Source organism: Rhinoderma darwinii, unplaced genomic scaffold (assembly GCF_050947455.1).
Source record: "Rhinoderma darwinii isolate aRhiDar2 unplaced genomic scaffold, aRhiDar2.hap1 Scaffold_742, whole genome shotgun sequence".
NCBI classification, from domain to species: Eukaryota; Metazoa; Chordata; class Amphibia; order Anura; family Rhinodermatidae; genus Rhinoderma; species Rhinoderma darwinii.
Window position 1 is genome coordinate 327,403 of NW_027464304.1, and position 23,040 is coordinate 350,442.

The window sequence follows — 23,040 nt, forward strand, 5'->3', positions numbered from 1 at the left end:
TTGCCTCCAGGAGGCCACAAGAGGGAGACAAGGGACTGCAAAATGGAAAATAGGCATCCACCAACTTTACAGACAACTTCTCCTTGCTCCTACAACCTCCATCCTTGCACAGTTTGTTATTCTTCTAGGTAACATAGTAACAAATCCAAATTGCTGCTCTCTTTGTAGGCAAGCAAGGCTTTGTTGCAACTGCAATTCTTACTTCTTCTTGAAATGTAGGGACGACAGTACATTCCATCACATCCATCTAGTGTACACAGGTAGGTCCATTGTGGCGGGCAGGCGAGCGGGCGGGCTGCTTTATTGGCTGTTTGCTGTTCCCCTACTCCACTCCACTATTTGACTGTTGTGCTGCATCAATCAATCAATCAATCAATCAATCAATCAATCAATCAATCAATCAATCAGTGGCTGGCTCAGGTGCAGCTCTTTAACTTACCTAAAAGGGAGGGCGGAGAGAAGACAAGGAAGGTGAATGAGGTGTTCCAATGTGAAATGCCGGAAACACAGAAACACAGACGACACACAACAAGAGGTGGCAATCTATTCATTAATTGCATTTAATCAATGAGCTCATTATCACTCATGCATTGTCCAACAGGTGTTGAAATAATGGGATTAAAAGGGGAGATCCCTTCAGAAAGACAGAAACAATAGCAAAGACAAAAAACACTTTTGGAATCTGCTTTTAGTCAACACATAAGGAAAGGGTGCACCGGTCCTGGAAATACTGCAATACCAGGTCAATGCGTGGAGTGGACAGAGCAAGCTCTATTTCCATCTCCCTGTTCTAAAAATCCATTTAATATATGGTCCCCAGATAGGGGACGTATCAGATATTAAACTGATAAGAACAGATACTACACTTGATCTTAGCCAAAAGGCCGAGAAGCGATAACCCGAACGGGCCGCGCGTTGCCCGAGCCTGCCCGATACTGCTGTTCAGCCCTTGCAGCGATTCAGCCTACTTCTAGGCAATTCCATGGGGCCCTGCAGGCTCACACACTCACAGCTACACGGGAGGTGAATAAAGGCCGGAGAGGAAGCCAGACAGGATTTGCTTCTTTTGCTTGCACCACAATGCAGTGCTGAAAGAGGAGGAATCTACATAAAAACGCCTTCCTGGCAACGCCCAAATGCCCTGCTGCCATGCAGATAAACACTGGCAGCGGCAGCAAGTGCATGCCCACAGCCACCCCTTGTTCCTTCACACCTTGTATCAGCTGTAATCCAGTCCAGTCCAGTGCTGCCTGCTGAGCAGCACTGACCAACACTGCCTGGGCCCAGGCTTTTATCTCTGAGGCCCCATTATGATGTCAGAAAGCTGGCTCTGGAATCCTGAGGGCTCCACTATGACACGTGCAAAGTTCCGTCTGAACTTTATATAAGACGGTGAGGCTCAGTCAGTCACTCAGTGTTGCCTGAGAGGGCAACACTGCAACAGCCGGCCGCCAGGCTGTCTTTTTTTTGCACAGCTAGTTGCCTCCAGGAGGCCACAAGAGGGAGACAAGGGACTGCAAAATGGAAAATAGGCATCCACCAACTTTACAGACAACTTCTCCTTGCTCCTACAACCTCCATCCTTGCACAGTTTGTTATTCTTCTAGGTAACATAGTAACAAATCCAAATTGCTGCTCTCTTTGTAGGCAAGCAAGGCTTTGTTGCAACTGCAATTCTTACTTCTTCTTGAAATGTAGGGACGACAGTACATTCCATCACATCCATCTAGTGTACACAGGTAGGTCCATTGTGGCGGGCAGGCGAGCAGGCGGGCTGCTTTATTGGCTGTTTGCTGTTCCCCTACTCCACTCCACTATTTGACTGTTGTGCTGCATCAATCAATCAATCAATCAATCAATCAATCAATCAATCAATCAATCAATCAATCAATCAGTGGCTGGCTCAGGTGCAGCTCTTTAACTTACCTAAAAGGGAGGGCGGAGAGAAGACAAGGAAGGTGAATGAGGTGTTCCAATGTGAAATGCCGGAAACACAGAAACACAGACGACACACAACAAGAGGTGGCAATCTATTCATTAATTGCATTTAATCAATGAGCTCATTATCACTCATGCATTGTCCAACAGGTGTTGAAATAATGGGATTAAAAGGGGAGATCCCTTCAGAAAGACAGAAACAATAAATAGCAAAGACAAAAAACACTTTTGGAATCTGCTTTTAGTCAACACATAAGGAAAGGGTGCACCGGTCCTGGAAATACTGCAATACCAGGTCAATGCGTGGAGTGGACAGAGCAAGCTCTATTTCCATCTCCCTGTTCTAAAAATCCATTTAATATATGGTCCCCAGATAGGGGACGTATCAGATATTAAACTGATAAGAACAGATACTACACTTGATCTTAGCCAAAAGGCCGAGAAGCGATAACCCGAACGGGCCGCGCGTTGCCCGAGCCTGCCCGATACTGCTGTTCAGCCCTTGCAGCGATTCAGCCTACTTCTAGGCAATTCCATGGGGCCCTGCAGGCTCACACACTCACAGCTACACGGGAGGTGAATAAAGGCCGGAGAGGAAGCCAGACAGGATTTGCTTCTTTTGCTTGCACCACAATGCAGTGCTGAAAGAGGAGGAATCTACATAAAAACGCCTTCCTGGCAACGCCCAAATGCCCTGCTGCCATGCAGATAAACACTGGCAGCGGCAGCAAGTGCATGCCCACAGCCACCCCTTGTTCCTTCACACCTTGTATCAGCTGTAATCCAGTCCAGTCCAGTGCTGCCTGCTGAGCAGCACTGACCAACACTGCCTGGGCCCAGGCTTTTATCTCTGAGGCCCCATTATGATGTCAGAAAGCTGGCTCTGGAATCCTGAGGGCTCCACTATGACACGTGCAAAGTTCCGTCTGAACTTTATATAAGACGGTGAGGCTCAGTCAGTCACTCAGTGTTGCCTGAGAGGGCAACACTGCAACAGCCGGCCGCCAGGCTGTCTTTTTTTTGCACAGCTAGTTGCCTCCAGGAGGCCACAAGAGGGAGACAAGGGACTGCAAAATGGAAAATAGGCATCCACCAACTTTACAGACAACTTCTCCTTGCTCCTACAACCTCCATCCTTGCACAGTTTGTTATTCTTCTAGGTAACATAGTAACAAATCCAAATTGCTGCTCTCTTTGTAGGCAAGCAAGGCTTTGTTGCAACTGCAATTCTTACTTCTTCTTGAAATGTAGGGACGACAGTACATTCCATCACATCCATCTAGTGTACACAGGTAGGTCCATTGTGGCGGGCAGGCGAGCGGGCGGGCTGCTTTATTGGCTGTTTGCTGTTCCCCTACTCCACTCCACTATTTGACTGTTGTGCTGCATCAATCAATCAATCAATCAATCAATCAATCAATCAATCAATCAATCAATCAATCAGTGGCTGGCTCAGGTGCAGCTCTTTAACTTACCTAAAAGGGAGGGCGGAGAGAAGACAAGGAAGGTGAATGAGGTGTTCCAATGTGAAATGCCGGAAACACAGAAACACAGACGACACACAACAAGAGGTGGCAATCTATTCATTAATTGCATTTAATCAATGAGCTCATTATCACTCATGCATTGTCCAACAGGTGTTGAAATAATGGGATTAAAAGGGGAGATCCCTTCAGAAAGACAGAAACAATAGCAAAGACAAAAAACACTTTTGGAATCTGCTTTTAGTCAACACATAAGGAAAGGGTGCACCGGTCCTGGAAATACTGCAATACCAGGTCAATGCGTGGAGTGGACAGAGCAAGCTCTATTTCCATCTCCCTGTTCTAAAAATCCATTTAATATATGGTCCCCAGATAGGGGACGTATCAGATATTAAACTGATAAGAACAGATACTACACTTGATCTTAGCCAAAAGGCCGAGAAGCGATAACCCGAACGGGCCGCGCGTTGCCCGAGCCTGCCCGATACTGCTGTTCAGCCCTTGCAGCGATTCAGCCTACTTCTAGGCAATTCCATGGGGCCCTGCAGGCTCACACACTCACAGCTACACGGGAGGTGAATAAAGGCCGGAGAGGAAGCCAGACAGGATTTGCTTCTTTTGCTTGCACCACAATGCAGTGCTGAAAGAGGAGGAATCTACATAAAAACGCCTTCCTGGCAACGCCCAAATGCCCTGCTGCCATGCAGATAAACACTGGCAGCGGCAGCAAGTGCATGCCCACAGCCACCCCTTGTTCCTTCACACCTTGTATCAGCTGTAATCCAGTCCAGTCCAGTGCTGCCTGCTGAGCAGCACTGACCAACACTGCCTGGGCCCAGGCTTTTATCTCTGAGGCCCCATTATGATGTCAGAAAGCTGGCTCTGGAATCCTGAGGGCTCCACTATGACACGTGCAAAGTTCCGTCTGAACTTTATATAAGACGGTGAGGCTCAGTCAGTCACTCAGTGTTGCCTGAGAGGGCAACACTGCAACAGCCGGCCGCCAGGCTGTCTTTTTTTTGCACAGCTAGTTGCCTCCAGGAGGCCACAAGAGGGAGACAAGGGACTGCAAAATGGAAAATAGGCATCCACCAACTTTACAGACAACTTCTCCTTGCTCCTACAACCTCCATCCTTGCACAGTTTGTTATTCTTCTAGGTAACATAGTAACAAATCCAAATTGCTGCTCTCTTTGTAGGCAAGCAAGGCTTTGTTGCAACTGCAATTCTTACTTCTTCTTGAAATGTAGGGACGACAGTACATTCCATCACATCCATCTAGTGTACACAGGTAGGTCCATTGTGGCGGGCAGGCGAGCGGGCGGGCTGCTTTATTGGCTGTTTGCTGTTCCCCTACTCCACTCCACTATTTGACTGTTGTGCTGCATCAATCAATCAATCAATCAATCAATCAATCAATCAATCAATCAATCAATCAGTGGCTGGCTCAGGTGCAGCTCTTTAACTTACCTAAAAGGGAGGGCGGAGAGAAGACAAGGAAGGTGAATGAGGTGTTCCAATGTGAAATGCCGGAAACACAGAAACACAGACGACACACAACAAGAGGTGGCAATCTATTCATTAATTGCATTTAATCAATGAGCTCATTATCACTCATGCATTGTCCAACAGGTGTTGAAATAATGGGATTAAAAGGGGAGATCCCTTCAGAAAGACAGAAACAATAGCAAAGACAAAAAACACTTTTGGAATCTGCTTTTAGTCAACACATAAGGAAAGGGTGCACCGGTCCTGGAAATACTGCAATACCAGGTCAATGCGTGGAGTGGACAGAGCAAGCTCTATTTCCATCTCCCTGTTCTAAAAATCCATTTAATATATGGTCCCCAGATAGGGGACGTATCAGATATTAAACTGATAAGAACAGATACTACACTTGATCTTAGCCAAAAGGCCGAGAAGCGATAACCCGAACGGGCCGCGCGTTGCCCGAGCCTGCCCGATACTGCTGTTCAGCCCTTGCAGCGATTCAGCCTACTTCTAGGCAATTCCATGGGGCCCTGCAGGCTCACACACTCACAGCTACACGGGAGGTGAATAAAGGCCGGAGAGGAAGCCAGACAGGATTTGCTTCTTTTGCTTGCACCACAATGCAGTGCTGAAAGAGGAGGAATCTACATAAAAACGCCTTCCTGGCAACGCCCAAATGCCCTGCTGCCATGCAGATAAACACTGGCAGCGGCAGCAAGTGCATGCCCACAGCCACCCCTTGTTCCTTCACACCTTGTATCAGCTGTAATCCAGTCCAGTCCAGTGCTGCCTGCTGAGCAGCACTGACCAACACTGCCTGGGCCCAGGCTTTTATCTCTGAGGCCCCATTATGATGTCAGAAAGCTGGCTCTGGAATCCTGAGGGCTCCACTATGACACGTGCAAAGTTCCGTCTGAACTTTATATAAGACGGTGAGGCTCAGTCAGTCACTCAGTGTTGCCTGAGAGGGCAACACTGCAACAGCCGGCCGCCAGGCTGTCTTTTTTTTGCACAGCTAGTTGCCTCCAGGAGGCCACAAGAGGGAGACAAGGGACTGCAAAATGGAAAATAGGCATCCACCAACTTTACAGACAACTTCTCCTTGCTCCTACAACCTCCATCCTTGCACAGTTTGTTATTCTTCTAGGTAACATAGTAACAAATCCAAATTGCTGCTCTCTTTGTAGGCAAGCAAGGCTTTGTTGCAACTGCAATTCTTACTTCTTCTTGAAATGTAGGGACGACAGTACATTCCATCACATCCATCTAGTGTACACAGGTAGGTCCATTGTGGCGGGCAGGCGAGCGGGCGGGCTGCTTTATTGGCTGTTTGCTGTTCCCCTACTCCACTCCACTATTTGACTGTTGTGCTGCATCAATCAATCAATCAATCAATCAATCAATCAATCAATCAATCAGTGGCTGGCTCAGGTGCAGCTCTTTAACTTACCTAAAAGGGAGGGCGGAGAGAAGACAAGGAAGGTGAATGAGGTGTTCCAATGTGAAATGCCGGAAACACAGAAACACAGACGACACACAACAAGAGGTGGCAATCTATTCATTAATTGCATTTAATCAATGAGCTCATTATCACTCATGCATTGTCCAACAGGTGTTGAAATAATGGGATTAAAAGGGGAGATCCCTTCAGAAAGACAGAAACAATAGCAAAGACAAAAAACACTTTTGGAATCTGCTTTTAGTCAACACATAAGGAAAGGGTGCACCGGTCCTGGAAATACTGCAATACCAGGTCAATGCGTGGAGTGGACAGAGCAAGCTCTATTTCCATCTCCCTGTTCTAAAAATCCATTTAATATATGGTCCCCAGATAGGGGACGTATCAGATATTAAACTGATAAGAACAGATACTACACTTGATCTTAGCCAAAAGGCCGAGAAGCGATAACCCGAACGGGCCGCGCGTTGCCCTAGCCTGCCCGATACTGCTGTTCAGCCCTTGCAGCGATTCAGCCTACTTCTAGGCAATTCCATGGGGCCCTGCAGGCTCACACACTCACAGCTACACGGGAGGTGAATAAAGGCCGGAGAGGAAGCCAGACAGGATTTGCTTCTTTTGCTTGCACCACAATGCAGTGCTGAAAGAGGAGGAATCTACATAAAAACGCCTTCCTGGCAACGCCCAAATGCCCTGCTGCCATGCAGATAAACACTGGCAGCGGCAGCAAGTGCATGCCCACAGCCACCCCTTGTTCCTTCACACCTTGTATCAGCTGTAATCCAGTCCAGTCCAGTGCTGCCTGCTGAGCAGCACTGACCAACACTGCCTGGGCCCAGGCTTTTATCTCTGAGGCCCCATTATGATGTCAGAAAGCTGGCTCTGGAATCCTGAGGGCTCCACTATGACACGTGCAAAGTTCCGTCTGAACTTTATATAAGACGGTGAGGCTCAGTCAGTCACTCAGTGTTGCCTGAGAGGGCAACACTGCAACAGCCGGCCGCCAGGCTGTCTTTTTTTTGCACAGCTAGTTGCCTCCAGGAGGCCACAAGAGGGAGACAAGGGACTGCAAAATGGAAAATAGGCATCCACCAACTTTACAGACAACTTCTCCTTGCTCCTACAACCTCCATCCTTGCACAGTTTGTTATTCTTCTAGGTAACATAGTAACAAATCCAAATTGCTGCTCTCTTTGTAGGCAAGCAAGGCTTTGTTGCAACTGCAATTCTTACTTCTTCTTGAAATGTAGGGACGACAGTACATTCCATCACATCCATCTAGTGTACACAGGTAGGTCCATTGTGGCGGGCAGGCGAGCGGGCGGGCTGCTTTATTGGCTGTTTGCTGTTCCCCTACTCCACTCCACTATTTGACTGTTGTGCTGCATCAATCAATCAATCAATCAATCAATCAATCAATCAATCAATCAATCAGTGGCTGGCTCAGGTGCAGCTCTTTAACTTACCTAAAAGGGAGGGCGGAGAGAAGACAAGGAAGGTGAATGAGGTGTTCCAATGTGAAATGCCGGAAACACAGAAACACAGACGACACACAACAAGAGGTGGCAATCTATTCATTAATTGCATTTAATCAATGAGCTCATTATCACTCATGCATTGTCCAACAGGTGTTGAAATAATGGGATTAAAAGGGGAGATCCCTTCAGAAAGACAGAAACAATAGCAAAGACAAAAAACACTTTTGGAATCTGCTTTTAGTCAACACATAAGGAAAGGGTGCACCGGTCCTGGAAATACTGCAATACCAGGTCAATGCGTGGAGTGGACAGAGCAAGCTCTATTTCCATCTCCCTGTTCTAAAAATCCATTTAATATATGGTCCCCAGATAGGGGACGTATCAGATATTAAACTGATAAGAACAGATACTACACTTGATCTTAGCCAAAAGGCCGAGAAGCGATAACCCGAACGGGCCGCGCGTTGCCCGAGCCTGCCCGATACTGCTGTTCAGCCCTTGCAGCGATTCAGCCTACTTCTAGGCAATTCCATGGGGCCCTGCAGGCTCACACACTCACAGCTACACGGGAGGTGAATAAAGGCCGGAGAGGAAGCCAGACAGGATTTGCTTCTTTTGCTTGCACCACAATGCAGTGCTGAAAGAGGAGGAATCTACATAAAAACGCCTTCCTGGCAACGCCCAAATGCCCTGCTGCCATGCAGATAAACACTGGCAGCGGCAGCAAGTGCATGCCCACAGCCACCCCTTGTTCCTTCACACCTTGTATCAGCTGTAATCCAGTCCAGTCCAGTGCTGCCTGCTGAGCAGCACTGACCAACACTGCCTGGGCCCAGGCTTTTATCTCTGAGGCCCCATTATGATGTCAGAAAGCTGGCTCTGGAATCCTGAGGGCTCCACTATGACACGTGCAAAGTTCCGTCTGAACTTTATATAAGACGGTGAGGCTCAGTCAGTCACTCAGTGTTGCCTGAGAGGGCAACACTGCAACAGCCGGCCGCCAGGCTGTCTTTTTTTTGCACAGCTAGTTGCCTCCAGGAGGCCACAAGAGGGAGACAAGGGACTGCAAAATGGAAAATAGGCATCCACCAACTTTACAGACAACTTCTCCTTGCTCCTACAACCTCCATCCTTGCACAGTTTGTTATTCTTCTAGGTAACATAGTAACAAATCCAAATTGCTGCTCTCTTTGTAGGCAAGCAAGGCTTTGTTGCAACTGCAATTCTTACTTCTTCTTGAAATGTAGGGACGACAGTACATTCCATCACATCCATCTAGTGTACACAGGTAGGTCCATTGTGGCGGGCAGGCGAGCGGGCGGGCTGCTTTATTGGCTGTTTGCTGTTCCCCTACTCCACTCCACTATTTGACTGTTGTGCTGCATCAATCAATCAATCAATCAATCAATCAATCAATCAATCAATCAATCAATCAATCAGTGGCTGGCTCAGGTGCAGCTCTTTAACTTACCTAAAAGGGAGGGCGGAGAGAAGACAAGGAAGGTGAATGAGGTGTTCCAATGTGAAATGCCGGAAACACAGAAACACAGACGACACACAACAAGAGGTGGCAATCTATTCATTAATTGCATTTAATCAATGAGCTCATTATCACTCATGCATTGTCCAACAGGTGTTGAAATAATGGGATTAAAAGGGGAGATCCCTTCAGAAAGACAGAAACAATAGCAAAGACAAAAAACACTTTTGGAATCTGCTTTTAGTCAACACATAAGGAAAGGGTGCACCGGTCCTGGAAATACTGCAATACCAGGTCAATGCGTGGAGTGGACAGAGCAAGCTCTATTTCCATCTCCCTGTTCTAAAAATCCATTTAATATATGGTCCCCAGATAGGGGACGTATCAGATATTAAACTGATAAGAACAGATACTACACTTGATCTTAGCCAAAAGGCCGAGAAGCGATAACCCGAACGGGCCGCGCGTTGCCCGAGCCTGCCCGATACTGCTGTTCAGCCCTTGCAGCGATTCAGCCTACTTCTAGGCAATTCCATGGGGCCCTGCAGGCTCACACACTCACAGCTACACGGGAGGTGAATAAAGGCCGGAGAGGAAGCCAGACAGGATTTGCTTCTTTTGCTTGCACCACAATGCAGTGCTGAAAGAGGAGGAATCTACATAAAAACGCCTTCCTGGCAACGCCCAAATGCCCTGCTGCCATGCAGATAAACACTGGCAGCGGCAGCAAGTGCATGCCCACAGCCACCCCTTGTTCCTTCACACCTTGTATCAGCTGTAATCCAGTCCAGTCCAGTGCTGCCTGCTGAGCAGCACTGACCAACACTGCCTGGGCCCAGGCTTTTATCTCTGAGGCCCCATTATGATGTCAGAAAGCTGGCTCTGGAATCCTGAGGGCTCCACTATGACACGTGCAAAGTTCCGTCTGAACTTTATATAAGACGGTGAGGCTCAGTCAGTCACTCAGTGTTGCCTGAGAGGGCAACACTGCAACAGCCGGCCGCCAGGCTGTCTTTTTTTTGCACAGCTAGTTGCCTCCAGGAGGCCACAAGAGGGAGACAAGGGACTGCAAAATGGAAAATAGGCATCCACCAACTTTACAGACAACTTCTCCTTGCTCCTACAACCTCCATCCTTGCACAGTTTGTTATTCTTCTAGGTAACATAGTAACAAATCCAAATTGCTGCTCTCTTTGTAGGCAAGCAAGGCTTTGTTGCAACTGCAATTCTTACTTCTTCTTGAAATGTAGGGACGACAGTACATTCCATCACATCCATCTAGTGTACACAGGTAGGTCCATTGTGGCGGGCAGGCGAGCGGGCGGGCTGCTTTATTGGCTGTTTGCTGTTCCCCTACTCCACTCCACTATTTGACTGTTGTGCTGCATCAATCAATCAATCAATCAATCAATCAATCAATCAATCAATCAGTGGCTGGCTCAGGTGCAGCTCTTTAACTTACCTAAAAGGGAGGGCGGAGAGAAGACAAGGAAGGTGAATGAGGTGTTCCAATGTGAAATGCCGGAAACACAGAAACACAGACGACACACAACAAGAGGTGGCAATCTATTCATTAATTGCATTTAATCAATGAGCTCATTATCACTCATGCATTGTCCAACAGGTGTTGAAATAATGGGATTAAAAGGGGAGATCCCTTCAGAAAGACAGAAACAATAGCAAAGACAAAAAACACTTTTGGAATCTGCTTTTAGTCAACACATAAGGAAAGGGTGCACCGGTCCTGGAAATACTGCAATACCAGGTCAATGCGTGGAGTGGACAGAGCAAGCTCTATTTCCATCTCCCTGTTCTAAAAATCCATTTAATATATGGTCCCCAGATAGGGGACGTATCAGATATTAAACTGATAAGAACAGATACTACACTTGATCTTAGCCAAAAGGCCGAGAAGCGATAACCCGAACGGGCCGCGCGTTGCCCGAGCCTGCCCGATACTGCTGTTCAGCCCTTGCAGCGATTCAGCCTACTTCTAGGCAATTCCATGGGGCCCTGCAGGCTCACACACTCACAGCTACACGGGAGGTGAATAAAGGCCGGAGAGGAAGCCAGACAGGATTTGCTTCTTTTGCTTGCACCACAATGCAGTGCTGAAAGAGGAGGAATCTACATAAAAACGCCTTCCTGGCAACGCCCAAATGCCCTGCTGCCATGCAGATAAACACTGGCAGCGGCAGCAAGTGCATGCCCACAGCCACCCCTTGTTCCTTCACACCTTGTATCAGCTGTAATCCAGTCCAGTCCAGTGCTGCCTGCTGAGCAGCACTGACCAACACTGCCTGGGCCCAGGCTTTTATCTCTGAGGCCCCATTATGATGTCAGAAAGCTGGCTCTGGAATCCTGAGGGCTCCACTATGACACGTGCAAAGTTCCGTCTGAACTTTATATAAGACGGTGAGGCTCAGTCAGTCACTCAGTGTTGCCTGAGAGGGCAACACTGCAACAGCCGGCCGCCAGGCTGTCTTTTTTTTGCACAGCTAGTTGCCTCCAGGAGGCCACAAGAGGGAGACAAGGGACTGCAAAATGGAAAATAGGCATCCACCAACTTTACAGACAACTTCTCCTTGCTCCTACAACCTCCATCCTTGCACAGTTTGTTATTCTTCTAGGTAACATAGTAACAAATCCAAATTGCTGCTCTCTTTGTAGGCAAGCAAGGCTTTGTTGCAACTGCAATTCTTACTTCTTCTTGAAATGTAGGGACGACAGTACATTCCATCACATCCATCTAGTGTACACAGGTAGGTCCATTGTGGCGGGCAGGCGAGCGGGCGGGCTGCTTTATTGGCTGTTTGCTGTTCCCCTACTCCACTCCACTATTTGACTGTTGTGCTGCATCAATCAATCAATCAATCAATCAATCAATCAATCAGTGGCTGGCTCAGGTGCAGCTCTTTAACTTACCTAAAAGGGAGGGCGGAGAGAAGACAAGGAAGGTGAATGAGGTGTTCCAATGTGAAATGCCGGAAACACAGAAACACAGACGACACACAACAAGAGGTGGCAATCTATTCATTAATTGCATTTAATCAATGAGCTCATTATCACTCATGCATTGTCCAACAGGTGTTGAAATAATGGGATTAAAAGGGGAGATCCCTTCAGAAAGACAGAAACAATAGCAAAGACAAAAAACACTTTTGGAATCTGCTTTTAGTCAACACATAAGGAAAGGGTGCACCGGTCCTGGAAATACTGCAATACCAGGTCAATGCGTGGAGTGGACAGAGCAAGCTCTATTTCCATCTCCCTGTTCTAAAAATCCATTTAATATATGGTCCCCAGATAGGGGACGTATCAGATATTAAACTGATAAGAACAGATACTACACTTGATCTTAGCCAAAAGGCCTAGAAGCGATAACCCGAACGGGCCGCGCGTTGCCCGAGCCTGCCCGATACTGCTGTTCAGCCCTTGCAGCGATTCAGCCTACTTCTAGGCAATTCCATGGGGCCCTGCAGGCTCACACACTCACAGCTACACGGGAGGTGAATAAAGGCCGGAGAGGAAGCCAGACAGGATTTGCTTCTTTTGCTTGCACCACAATGCAGTGCTGAAAGAGGAGGAATCTACATAAAAACGCCTTCCTGGCAACGCCCAAATGCCCTGCTGCCATGCAGATAAACACTGGCAGCGGCAGCAAGTGCATGCCCACAGCCACCCCTTGTTCCTTCACACCTTGTATCAGCTGTAATCCAGTCCAGTCCAGTGCTGCCTGCTGAGCAGCACTGACCAACACTGCCTGGGCCCAGGCTTTTATCTCTGAGGCCCCATTATGATGTCAGAAAGCTGGCTCTGGAATCCTGAGGGCTCCACTATGACACGTGCAAAGTTCCGTCTGAACTTTATATAAGACGGTGAGGCTCAGTCAGTCACTCAGTGTTGCCTGAGAGGGCAACACTGCAACAGCCGGCCGCCAGGCTGTCTTTTTTTTGCACAGCTAGTTGCCTCCAGGAGGCCACAAGAGGGAGACAAGGGACTGCAAAATGGAAAATAGGCATCCACCAACTTTACAGACAACTTCTCCTTGCTCCTACAACCTCCATCCTTGCACAGTTTGTTATTCTTCTAGGTAACATAGTAACAAATCCAAATTGCTGCTCTCTTTGTAGGCAAGCAAGGCTTTGTTGCAACTGCAATTCTTACTTCTTCTTGAAATGTAGGGACGACAGTACATTCCATCACATCCATCTAGTGTACACAGGTAGGTCCATTGTGGCGGGCAGGCGAGCGGGCGGGCTGCTTTATTGGCTGTTTGCTGTTCCCCTACTCCACTCCACTATTTGACTGTTGTGCTGCATCAATCAATCAATCAATCAATCAATCAATCAATCAATCAATCAATCAATCAATCAATCAGTGGCTGGCATCCACCAACTTTACAGACAACTTCTCCTTGCTCCTACAACCTCCATCCTTGCACAGTTTGTTATTCTTCTAGGTAACATAGTAACAAATCCAAATTGCTGCTCTCTTTGTAGGCAAGCAAGGCTTTGTTGCAACTGCAATTCTTACTTCTTCTTGAAATGTAGGGACGACAGTACATTCTATCACATCCATCTAGTGTACACAGGTAGGTCCATTGTGGCGGGCAGGCGAGCGGGCTGGCTGCTTTATTGGCTGTTTGCTGTTCCCCTACTCCACTCCACTATTTGACTGTTGTGCTGCATCAATCAATCAATCAATCAATCAATCAATCAATCAATCAATCAATCAGTGGCTGGCTCAGGTGCAGCTCTTTAACTTACCTAAAAGGGAGGGCGGAGAGAAGACAAGGAAGGTGAATGAGGTGTTCCAATGTGAAATGCCGGAAACACAGAAACACAGACGACACACAACAAGAGGTGGCAATCTATTCATTAATTGCATTTAATCAATGAGCTCATTATCACTCATGCATTGTCCAACAGGTGTTGAAATAATGGGATTAAAAGGGGAGATCCCTTCAGAAAGACAGAAACAATAGCAAAGACAAAAAACACTTTTGGAATCTGCTTTTAGTCAACACATAAGGAAAGGGTGCACCGGTCCTGGAAATACTGCAATACCAGGTCAATGCGTGGAGTGGACAGAGCAAGCTCTATTTCCATCTCCCTGTTCTAAAAATCCATTTAATATATGGTCCCCAGATAGGGGACGTATCAGATATTAAACTGATAAGAACAGATACTACACTTGATCTTAGCCAAAAGGCCGAGAAGCGATAACCCGAACGGGCCGCGCGTTGCCCGAGCCTGCCCGATACTGCTGTTCAGCCCTTGCAGCGATTCAGCCTACTTCTAGGCAATTCCATGGGGCCCTGCAGGCTCACACACTCACAGCTACACGGGAGGTGAATAAAGGCCGGAGAGGAAGCCAGACAGGATTTGCTTCTTTTGCTTGCACCACAATGCAGTGCTGAAAGAGGAGGAATCTACATAAAAACGCCTTCCTGGCAACGCCCAAATGCCCTGCTGCCATGCAGATAAACACTGGCAGCGGCAGCAAGTGCATGCCCACAGCCACCCCTTGTTCCTTCACACCTTGTATCAGCTGTAATCCAGTCCAGTCCAGTGCTGCCTGCTGAGCAGCACTGACCAACACTGCCTGGGCCCAGGCTTTTATCTCTGAGGCCCCATTATGATGTCAGAAAGCTGGCTCTGGAATCCTGAGGGCTCCACTATGACACGTGCAAAGTTCCGTCTGAACTTTATATAAGACGGTGAGGCTCAGTCAGTCACTCAGTGTTGCCTGAGAGGGCAACACTGCAACAGCCGGCCGCCAGGCTGTCTTTTTTTTGCACAGCTAGTTGCCTCCAGGAGGCCACAAGAGGGAGACAAGGGACTGCAAAATGGAAAATAGGCATCCACCAACTTTACAGACAACTTCTCCTTGCTCCTACAACCTCCATCCTTGCACAGTTTGTTATTCTTCTAGGTAACATAGTAACAAATCCAAATTGCTGCTCTCTTTGTAGGCAAGCAAGGCTTTGTTGCAACTGCAATTCTTACTTCTTCTTGAAATGTAGGGACGACAGTACATTCCATCACATCCATCTAGTGTACACAGGTAGGTCCATTGTGGCGGGCAGGCGAGCGGGCGGGCTGCTTTATTGGCTGTTTGCTGTTCCCCTACTCCACTCCACTATTTGACTGTTGTGCTGCATCAATCAATCAATCAATCAATCAATCAATCAATCAATCAATCAGTGGCTGGCTCAGGTGCAGCTCTTTAACTTACCTAAAAGGGAGGGCGGAGAGAAGACAAGGAAGGTGAATGAGGTGTTCCAATGTGAAATGCCGGAAACACAGAAACACAGACGACACACAACAAGAGGTGGCAATCTATTCATTAATTGCATTTAATCAATGAGCTCATTATCACTCATGCATTGTCCAACAGGTGTTGAAATAATGGGATTAAAAGGGGAGATCCCTTCAGAAAGACAGAAACAATAGCAAAGACAAAAAACACTTTTGGAATCTGCTTTTAGTCAACACATAAGGAAAGGGTGCACCGGTCCTGGAAATACTGCAATACCAGGTCAATGCGTGGAGTGGACAGAGCAAGCTCTATTTCCATCTCCCTGTTCTAAAAATCCATTTAATATATGGTCCCCAGATAGGGGACGTATCAGATATTAAACTGATAAGAACAGATACTACTCTTGATCTTAGCCAAAAGGCCGAGAAGCGATAACCCGAAGGGGCCGCGCGTTGCCCGAGCCTGCCCGATACTGCTGTTCAGCCCTTGCAGCGATTCAGCCTACTTCTAGGCAATTCCATGGGGCCCTGCAGGCTCACACACTCACAGCTACACGGGAGGTGAATAAAGGCCGGAGAGGAAGCCAGACAGGATTTGCTTCTTTTGCTTGCACCACAATGCAGTGCTGAAAGAGGAGGAATCTACATAAAAACGCCTTCCTGGCAACGCCCAAATGCCCTGCTGCCATGCAGATAAACACTGGCAGCGGCAGCAAGTGCATGCCCACAGCCACCCCTTGTTCCTTCACACCTTGTATCAGCTGTAATCCAGTCCAGTCCAGTGCTGCCTGCTGAGCAGCACTGACCAACACTGCCTGGGCCCAGGCTTTTATCTCTGAGGCCCCATTATGATGTCAGAAAGCTGGCTCTGGAATCCTGAGGGCTCCACTATGACACGTGCAAAGTTCCGTCTGAACTTTATATAAGACGGTGAGGCTCAGTCAGTCACTCAGTGTTGCCTGAGAGGGCAACACTGCAACAGCCGGCCGCCAGGCTGTCTTTTTTTTGCACAGCTAGTTGCCTCCAGGAGGCCACAAGAGGGAGACAAGGGACTGCAAAATGGAAAATAGGCATCCACCAACTTTACAGACAACTTCTCCTTGCTCCTACAACCTCCATCCTTGCACAGTTTGTTATTCTTCTAGGTAACATAGTAACAAATCCAAATTGCTGCTCTCTTTGTAGGCAAGCAAGGCTTTGTTGCAACTGCAATTCTTACTTCTTCTTGAAATGTAGGGACGACAGTACATTCCATCACATCCATCTAGTGTACACAGGTAGGTCCATTGTGGCGGGCAGGCGAGCGGGCGGGCTGCTTTATTGGCTGTTTGCTGTTCCCCTACTCCACTCCACTATTTGACTGTTGTGCTGCATCAATCAATCAATCAATCAATCAATCAATCAATCAATCAATCAATCAATCAATCAATCAATCAATCAGTGGCTGGCTCAGGTGCAGCTCTTTAACTTACCTAAAAGGGAGGGCGGAGAGAAGACAAGGAAGGTGAATGAGGTGTTCCAATGTGAAATGCCGGAAACACAGAAACACAGACGACACACAACAAGAGGTGGCAATCTATTCATTAATTGCATTTAATCAATGAGCTCATTATCACTCATGCATTGTCCAACAGGTGTTGAAATAATGGGATTAAAAGGGGATATCCCTTCAGAAAGACAGAAACAATAGCAAAGACAAAAAACACTTTTGGAATCTGCTTTTAGTCAACACATAAGGAAAGGGTGCACCGGTCCTGGAAATACTGCAATACCAGGTCAATGCGTGGAGTGGACAGAGCAAGCTCTATTTCCATCTCCCTGTTCTAAAAATCCATTTAATATATGGTCCCCAGATAGGGGACGTATCAGATATTAAACTGATAAGAACAGATACTACACTTGATCTTAGCCAAAAGGCCGAGAAGCGATAACCCGAAGGGGCCGCGCGTTGCCCGAGCCTGCCCGATACTGCTGTTCAGCCCTTGCAGCGATTCAGCCTACTTCTAGGCAATTCCATGGGGCCCTGCAGGCTCACACACTCACAGCTACACGGGAGGTGAATAAAGGCCGGAGAGGAAGCCAGACAGGATTTGCTTCTTTTGCTTGCACCACAATGCAGTGCTGAAAGAGGAGGAATCTACATAAAAACGCCTTCCTGGCAACGCCCAAATGCCCTGCTGCCATGCAGATAAACACTGGCAGCGGCAGCAAGTGCATGCCCACAGCCACCCCTTGTTCCTTCACACCTTGTATCAGCTGTAATCCAGTCCAGTCCAGTGCTGCCTGCTGAGCAGCACTGACCAACACTGCCTGGGCCCAGGCTTTTATCTCTGAGGCCCCATTATGATGTCAGAAAGCTGGCTCTGGAATCCTGAGGGCTCCACTATGACACGTGCAAAGTTCCGTCTGAACTTTATATAAGACGGTGAGGCTCAGTCAGTCACTCAGTGTTGCCTGAGAGGGCAATACTGCAACAGCCGGCCGCCAGGCTGTCTTTTTTTTGCACAGCTAGTTGCCTCCAGGAGGCCACAAGAGGGAGACAAGGGACTGCAAAATGGAAAATAGGCATCCACCAACTTTACAGACAACTTCTCCTTGCTCCTACAACCTCCATCCTTGCACAGTTTGTTATTCTTCTAGGTAACATAGTAACAAATCCAAATTGCTGCTCTCTTTGTAGGCAAGCAAGGCTTTGTTGCAACTGCAATTCTTACTTCTTCTTGAAATGTAGGGACGACAGTACATTCCATCACATCCATCTAGTGTACACAGGTAGGTCCATTGTGGCGGGCAGGCGAGCGGGCGGGCTGCTTTATTGGCTGTTTGCTGTTCCCCTACTCCACTCCACTATTTGACTGTTGTGCTGCATCAATCAATCAATCAATCAATCAATCAATCAATCAATCAATCAATCAATCAGTGGCTGGCTCAGGTGCAGCTCTTTAACTTACCTAAAAGGGAGGGCGGAGAGAAGACAAGGAAGGTGAATGAGGTGTTCCAATGTGAAATGCCGGAAACACAGAAACACAGACGACACACAACAAGAGGTGGCAATCTATTCATTAATTGCATTTAATCAATGAGCTCATTATCACTCATGCATTGTCCAACAGGTGTTGAAATAATGGGATTAAAAGGGGAGATCCCTTCAGAAAGACAGAAACAATAGCAAAGACAAAAAACACTTTTGGAATCTGCTTTTAGTCAACACATAAGGAAAGGGTGCTCCGGTCCTGGAAATACTGCAATACCAGGTCAATGCGTGGAGTGGACAGAGCAAGCTCTATTTCCATCTCCCTGTTCTAAAAATCCATTTAATATATGGTCCCCAGATAGGGGACGTATCAGATATTAAACTGATAAGAACAGATACTACACTTGATCTTAGCCAAAAGGCCGAGAAGCGATAACCCGAACGGGCCGCGCGTTGCCCGAGCCTGCCCGATACTGCTGTTCAGCCCTTGCAGCGATTCAGCCTACTTCTAGGCAATTCCATGGGGCCCTGCAGGCTCACACACTCACAGCTACACGGGAGGTGAATAAAGGCCGGAGAGGAAGCCAGACAGGATTTGCTTCTTTTGCTTGCACCACAATGCAGTGCTGAAAGAGGAGGAATCTACATAAAAACGCCTTCCTGGCAACGCCCAAATGCCCTGCTGCCATGCAGATAAACACTGGCAGCGGCAGCAAGTGCATGCCCACAGCCACCCCTTGTTCCTTCACACCTTGTATCAGCTGTAATCCAGTCCAGTCCAGTGCTGCCTGCTGAGCAGCACTGACCAACACTGCCTGGGCCCAGGCTTTTATCTCTGAGGCCCCATTATGATGTCAGAAAGCTGGCTCTGGAATCCTGAGGGCTCCACTATGACACGTGCAAAGTTCCGTCTGAACTTTATATAAGACGGTGAGGCTCAGTCAGTCACTCAGTGTTGCCTGAGAGGGCAACACTGCAACAGCCGGCCGCCAGGCTGTCTTTTTTTTGCACAGCTAGTTGCCTCCAGGAGGCCACAAGAGGGAGACAAGGGACTGCAAAATGGAAAATAGGCATCCACCAACTTTACAGACAACTTCTCCTTGCTCCTACAACCTCCATCCTTGCACAGTTTGTTATTCTTCTAGGTAACATAGTAACAAATCCAAATTGCTGCTCTCTTTGTAGGCAAGCAAGGCTTTGTTGCAACTGCAATTCTTACTTCTTCTTGAAATGTAGGGATGACAGTACATTCCATCACATCCATCTAGTGTACACAGGTAGGTCTATTGTGGCGGGCAGGCGAGCGGGCGGGCTGCTTTATTGGCTGTTTGCTGTTCCCCTACTCCACTCCACTATTTGACTGTTGTGCTGCATCAATCAATCAATCAATCAATCAATCAATCAATCAATCAATCAATCAATCAATCAGTGGCTGGCTCAGGTGCAGCTCTTTAACTTACCTAAAAGGGAGGGCGGAGAGAAGACAAGGAAGGTGAATGAGGTGTTCCAATGTGAAATGCCGGAAACACAGAAACACAGACGACACACAACAAGAGGTGGCAATCTATTCATTAATTGCATTTAATCAATGAGCTCATTATCACTCATGCATTGTCCAACAGGTGTTGAAATAATGGGATTAAAAGGGGAGATCCCTTCAGAAAGACAGAAACAATAGCAAAGACAAAAAACACTTTTGGAATCTGCTTTTAGTCAACACATAAGGAAAGGGTGCACCGGTCCTGGAAATACTGCAATACCAGGTCAATGCGTGGAGTGGACAGAGCAAGCTCTATTTCCATCTCCCTGTTCTAAAAATCCATTTAATATATGGTCCCCAGATAGGGGACGTATCAGATATTAAACTGATAAGAACAGATACTACACTTGATCTTAGCCAAAAGGCCGAGAAGCGATAACCCGAACGGGCCGCGCGTTGCCCGAGCCTGCCCGATACTGCTGTTCAGCCCTTGCAGCGATTCAGCCTACTTCTAGGCAATTCCATGGGGCCCTGCAGGCTCACACACTCACAGCTACACGGGAGGTGAATAAAGGCCGGAGAGGAAGCCAGACAGGATTTGCTTCTTTTGCTTGCACCACAATGCAGTGCTGAAAGAGGAGGAATCTACATAAAAACGCCTTCCTGGCAACGCCCAAATGCCCTGCTGCCATGCAGATAAACACTGGCAGCGGCAGCAAGTGCATGCCCACAGCCACCCCTTGTTCCTTCACACCTTGTATCAGCTGTAATCCAGTCCAGTCCAGTGCTGCCTGCTGAGCAGCACTGACCAACACTGCCTGGGCCCAGGCTTTTATCTCTGAGGCCCCATTATGATGTCAGAAAGCTGGCTCTGGAATACTGAGGGCTCCACTATGACACGTGCAAAGTTCCGTCTGAACTTTATATAAGACGGTGAGGCTCAGTCAGTCACTCAGTGTTGCCTGAGAGGGCAACACTGCAACAGCCGGCCGCCAGGCTGTCTTTTTTTTGCACAGCTAGTTGCCTCCAGGAGGCCACAAGAGGGAGACAAGGGACTGCAAAATGGAAAATAGGCATCCACCAACTTTACAGACAACTTCTCCTTGCTCCTACAACCTCCATCCTTGCACAGTTTGTTATTCTTCTAGGTAACATAGTAACAAATCCAAATTGCTGCTCTCTTTGTAGGCAAGCAAGGCTTTGTTGCAACTGCAATTCTTACTTCTTCTTGAAATGTAGGGACGACAGTACATTCCATCACATCCATCTAGTGTACACAGGTAGGTCCATTGTGGCGGGCAGGCGAGCGGGCGGGCTGCTTTATTGGCTGTTTGCTGTTCCCCTACTCCACTCCACTATTTGACTGTTGTGCTGCATCAATCAATCAATCAATCAATCAATCAATCAATCAATCAATCAATCAATCAATCAATCAATCAGTGGCTGGCTCAGGTGCAGCTCTTTAACTTACCTAAAAGGGAGGGCGGAGAGAAGACAAGGAAGGTGAATGAGGTGTTCCAATGTGAAATGCCGGAAACACAGAAACACAGACGACACACAACAAGAGGTGGCAATCTATTCATTAATTGCATTTAATCAATGAGCTCATTATCACTCATGCATTGTCCAACAGGTGTTGAAATAATGGGATTAAAAGGGGAGATCCCTTCAGAAAGACAGAAACAATAGCAAAGACAAAAAACACTTTTGGAATCTGCTTTTAGTCAACACATAAGGAAAGGGTGCACCGGTCCTGGAAATACTGCAATACCAGGTCAATGCGTGGAGTGGACAGAGCAAGCTCTATTTCCATCTCCCTGTTCTAAAAATCCATTTAATATATGGTCCCCAGATAGGGGACGTATCAGATATTAAACTGATAAGAACAGATACTACACTTGATCTTAGCCAAAAGGCCGAGAAGCGATAACCCGAACGGGCCGCGCGTTGCCCGAGCCTGCCCGATACTGCTGTTCAGCCCTTGCAGCGATTCAGCCTACTTCTAGGCAATTCCATGGGGCCCTGCAGGCTCACACACTCACAGCTACACGGGAGGTGAATAAAGGCCGGAGAGGAAGCCAGACAGGATTTGCTTCTTTTGCTTGCACCACAATGCAGTGCTGAAAGAGGAGGAATCTACATAAAAACGCCTTCCTGGCAACGCCCAAATGCCCTGCTGCCATGCAGATAAACACTGGCAGCGGCAGCAAGTGCATGCCCACAGCCACCCCTTGTTCCTTCACACCTTGTATCAGCTGTAATCCAGTCCAGTCCAGTGCTGCCTGCTGAGCAGCACTGACCAACACTGCCTGGGCCCAGGCTTTTATCTCTGAGGCCCCATTATGATGTCAGAAAGCTGGCTCTGGAATCCTGAGGGCTCCACTATGACACGTGCAAAGTTCCGTCTGAACTTTATATAAGACGGTGAGGCTCAGTCAGTCACTCAGTGTTGCCTGAGAGGGCAACACTGCAACAGCCGGCCGCCAGGCTGTCTTTTTTTTGCACAGCTAGTTGCCTCCAGGAGGCCACAAGAGGGAGACAAGGGACTGCAAAATGGAAAATAGGCATCCACCAACTTTACAGACAACTTCTCCTTGCTCCTACAACCTCCATCCTTGCACAGTTTGTTATTCTTCTAGGTAACATAGTAACAAATCCAAATTGCTGCTCTCTTTGTAGGCAAGCAAGGCTTTGTTGCAACTGCAATTCTTACTTCTTCTTGAAATGTAGGGACGACAGTACATTCCATCACATCCATCTAGTGTACACAGGTAGGTCCATTGTGGCGGGCAGGCGAGCGGGCGGGCTGCTTTATTGGCTGTTTGCTGTTCCCCTACTCCACTCCACTATTTGACTGTTGTGCTGCATCAATCAATCAATCAATCAATCAATCAATCAATCAATCAATCAATCAGTGGCTGGCTCAGGTGCAGCTCTTTAACTTACCTAAAAGGGAGGGCGGAGAGAAGACAAGGAAGGTGAATGAGGTGTTC

At 47.6% G+C, this 23,040-nt stretch overlaps 15 non-coding genes across 15 annotated transcripts; all 15 read right to left on the reverse strand.

The window, feature by feature from the left end:
• Positions 1 to 705: 705 nt before the first annotated feature.
• On the reverse strand, positions 706 to 896 carry LOC142730213 (U2 spliceosomal RNA). The gene has a single exon (XR_012878864.1). It is a non-coding gene; the product is annotated as a U2 spliceosomal RNA (small nuclear RNA).
• A 1,300-nt stretch (positions 897 to 2,196) lies between these two features.
• Positions 2,197 to 2,387, reverse strand: LOC142730214 (U2 spliceosomal RNA). The gene has a single exon (XR_012878865.1). It is a non-coding gene; the product is annotated as a U2 spliceosomal RNA (small nuclear RNA).
• Positions 2,388 to 3,679: 1,292 nt separating this feature from the next.
• On the reverse strand, positions 3,680 to 3,870 carry LOC142730215 (U2 spliceosomal RNA). The gene has a single exon (XR_012878866.1). It is a non-coding gene; the product is annotated as a U2 spliceosomal RNA (small nuclear RNA).
• Positions 3,871 to 5,158: 1,288 nt separating this feature from the next.
• LOC142730216 (U2 spliceosomal RNA) lies at positions 5,159 to 5,349 on the reverse strand. Its single transcript, XR_012878867.1, has one exon. It is a non-coding gene; the product is annotated as a U2 spliceosomal RNA (small nuclear RNA).
• A 1,280-nt stretch (positions 5,350 to 6,629) lies between these two features.
• Positions 6,630 to 6,820, reverse strand: LOC142730217 (U2 spliceosomal RNA). Its single transcript, XR_012878868.1, has one exon. It is a non-coding gene; the product is annotated as a U2 spliceosomal RNA (small nuclear RNA).
• Positions 6,821 to 8,104: 1,284 nt separating this feature from the next.
• LOC142730220 (U2 spliceosomal RNA) lies at positions 8,105 to 8,295 on the reverse strand. Its single transcript, XR_012878869.1, has one exon. It is a non-coding gene; the product is annotated as a U2 spliceosomal RNA (small nuclear RNA).
• A 1,292-nt stretch (positions 8,296 to 9,587) lies between these two features.
• On the reverse strand, positions 9,588 to 9,778 carry LOC142730221 (U2 spliceosomal RNA). Its single transcript, XR_012878870.1, has one exon. It is a non-coding gene; the product is annotated as a U2 spliceosomal RNA (small nuclear RNA).
• Positions 9,779 to 11,058: 1,280 nt separating this feature from the next.
• Positions 11,059 to 11,249, reverse strand: LOC142730223 (U2 spliceosomal RNA). Its single transcript, XR_012878872.1, has one exon. It is a non-coding gene; the product is annotated as a U2 spliceosomal RNA (small nuclear RNA).
• A 1,272-nt stretch (positions 11,250 to 12,521) lies between these two features.
• LOC142730228 (U2 spliceosomal RNA) lies at positions 12,522 to 12,712 on the reverse strand. Its single transcript, XR_012878877.1, has one exon. It is a non-coding gene; the product is annotated as a U2 spliceosomal RNA (small nuclear RNA).
• A 1,653-nt stretch (positions 12,713 to 14,365) lies between these two features.
• LOC142730224 (U2 spliceosomal RNA) lies at positions 14,366 to 14,556 on the reverse strand. The gene has a single exon (XR_012878873.1). It is a non-coding gene; the product is annotated as a U2 spliceosomal RNA (small nuclear RNA).
• A 1,280-nt stretch (positions 14,557 to 15,836) lies between these two features.
• On the reverse strand, positions 15,837 to 16,027 carry LOC142730236 (U2 spliceosomal RNA). Its single transcript, XR_012878884.1, has one exon. It is a non-coding gene; the product is annotated as a U2 spliceosomal RNA (small nuclear RNA).
• Positions 16,028 to 17,331: 1,304 nt separating this feature from the next.
• LOC142730225 (U2 spliceosomal RNA) lies at positions 17,332 to 17,522 on the reverse strand. The gene has a single exon (XR_012878874.1). It is a non-coding gene; the product is annotated as a U2 spliceosomal RNA (small nuclear RNA).
• Positions 17,523 to 18,810: 1,288 nt separating this feature from the next.
• LOC142730233 (U2 spliceosomal RNA) lies at positions 18,811 to 19,001 on the reverse strand. Its single transcript, XR_012878881.1, has one exon. It is a non-coding gene; the product is annotated as a U2 spliceosomal RNA (small nuclear RNA).
• Positions 19,002 to 20,293: 1,292 nt separating this feature from the next.
• LOC142730226 (U2 spliceosomal RNA) lies at positions 20,294 to 20,484 on the reverse strand. Its single transcript, XR_012878875.1, has one exon. It is a non-coding gene; the product is annotated as a U2 spliceosomal RNA (small nuclear RNA).
• Positions 20,485 to 21,784: 1,300 nt separating this feature from the next.
• Positions 21,785 to 21,975, reverse strand: LOC142730227 (U2 spliceosomal RNA). The gene has a single exon (XR_012878876.1). It is a non-coding gene; the product is annotated as a U2 spliceosomal RNA (small nuclear RNA).
• Between the last annotated feature and the right edge of the window lie 1,065 nt (positions 21,976 to 23,040).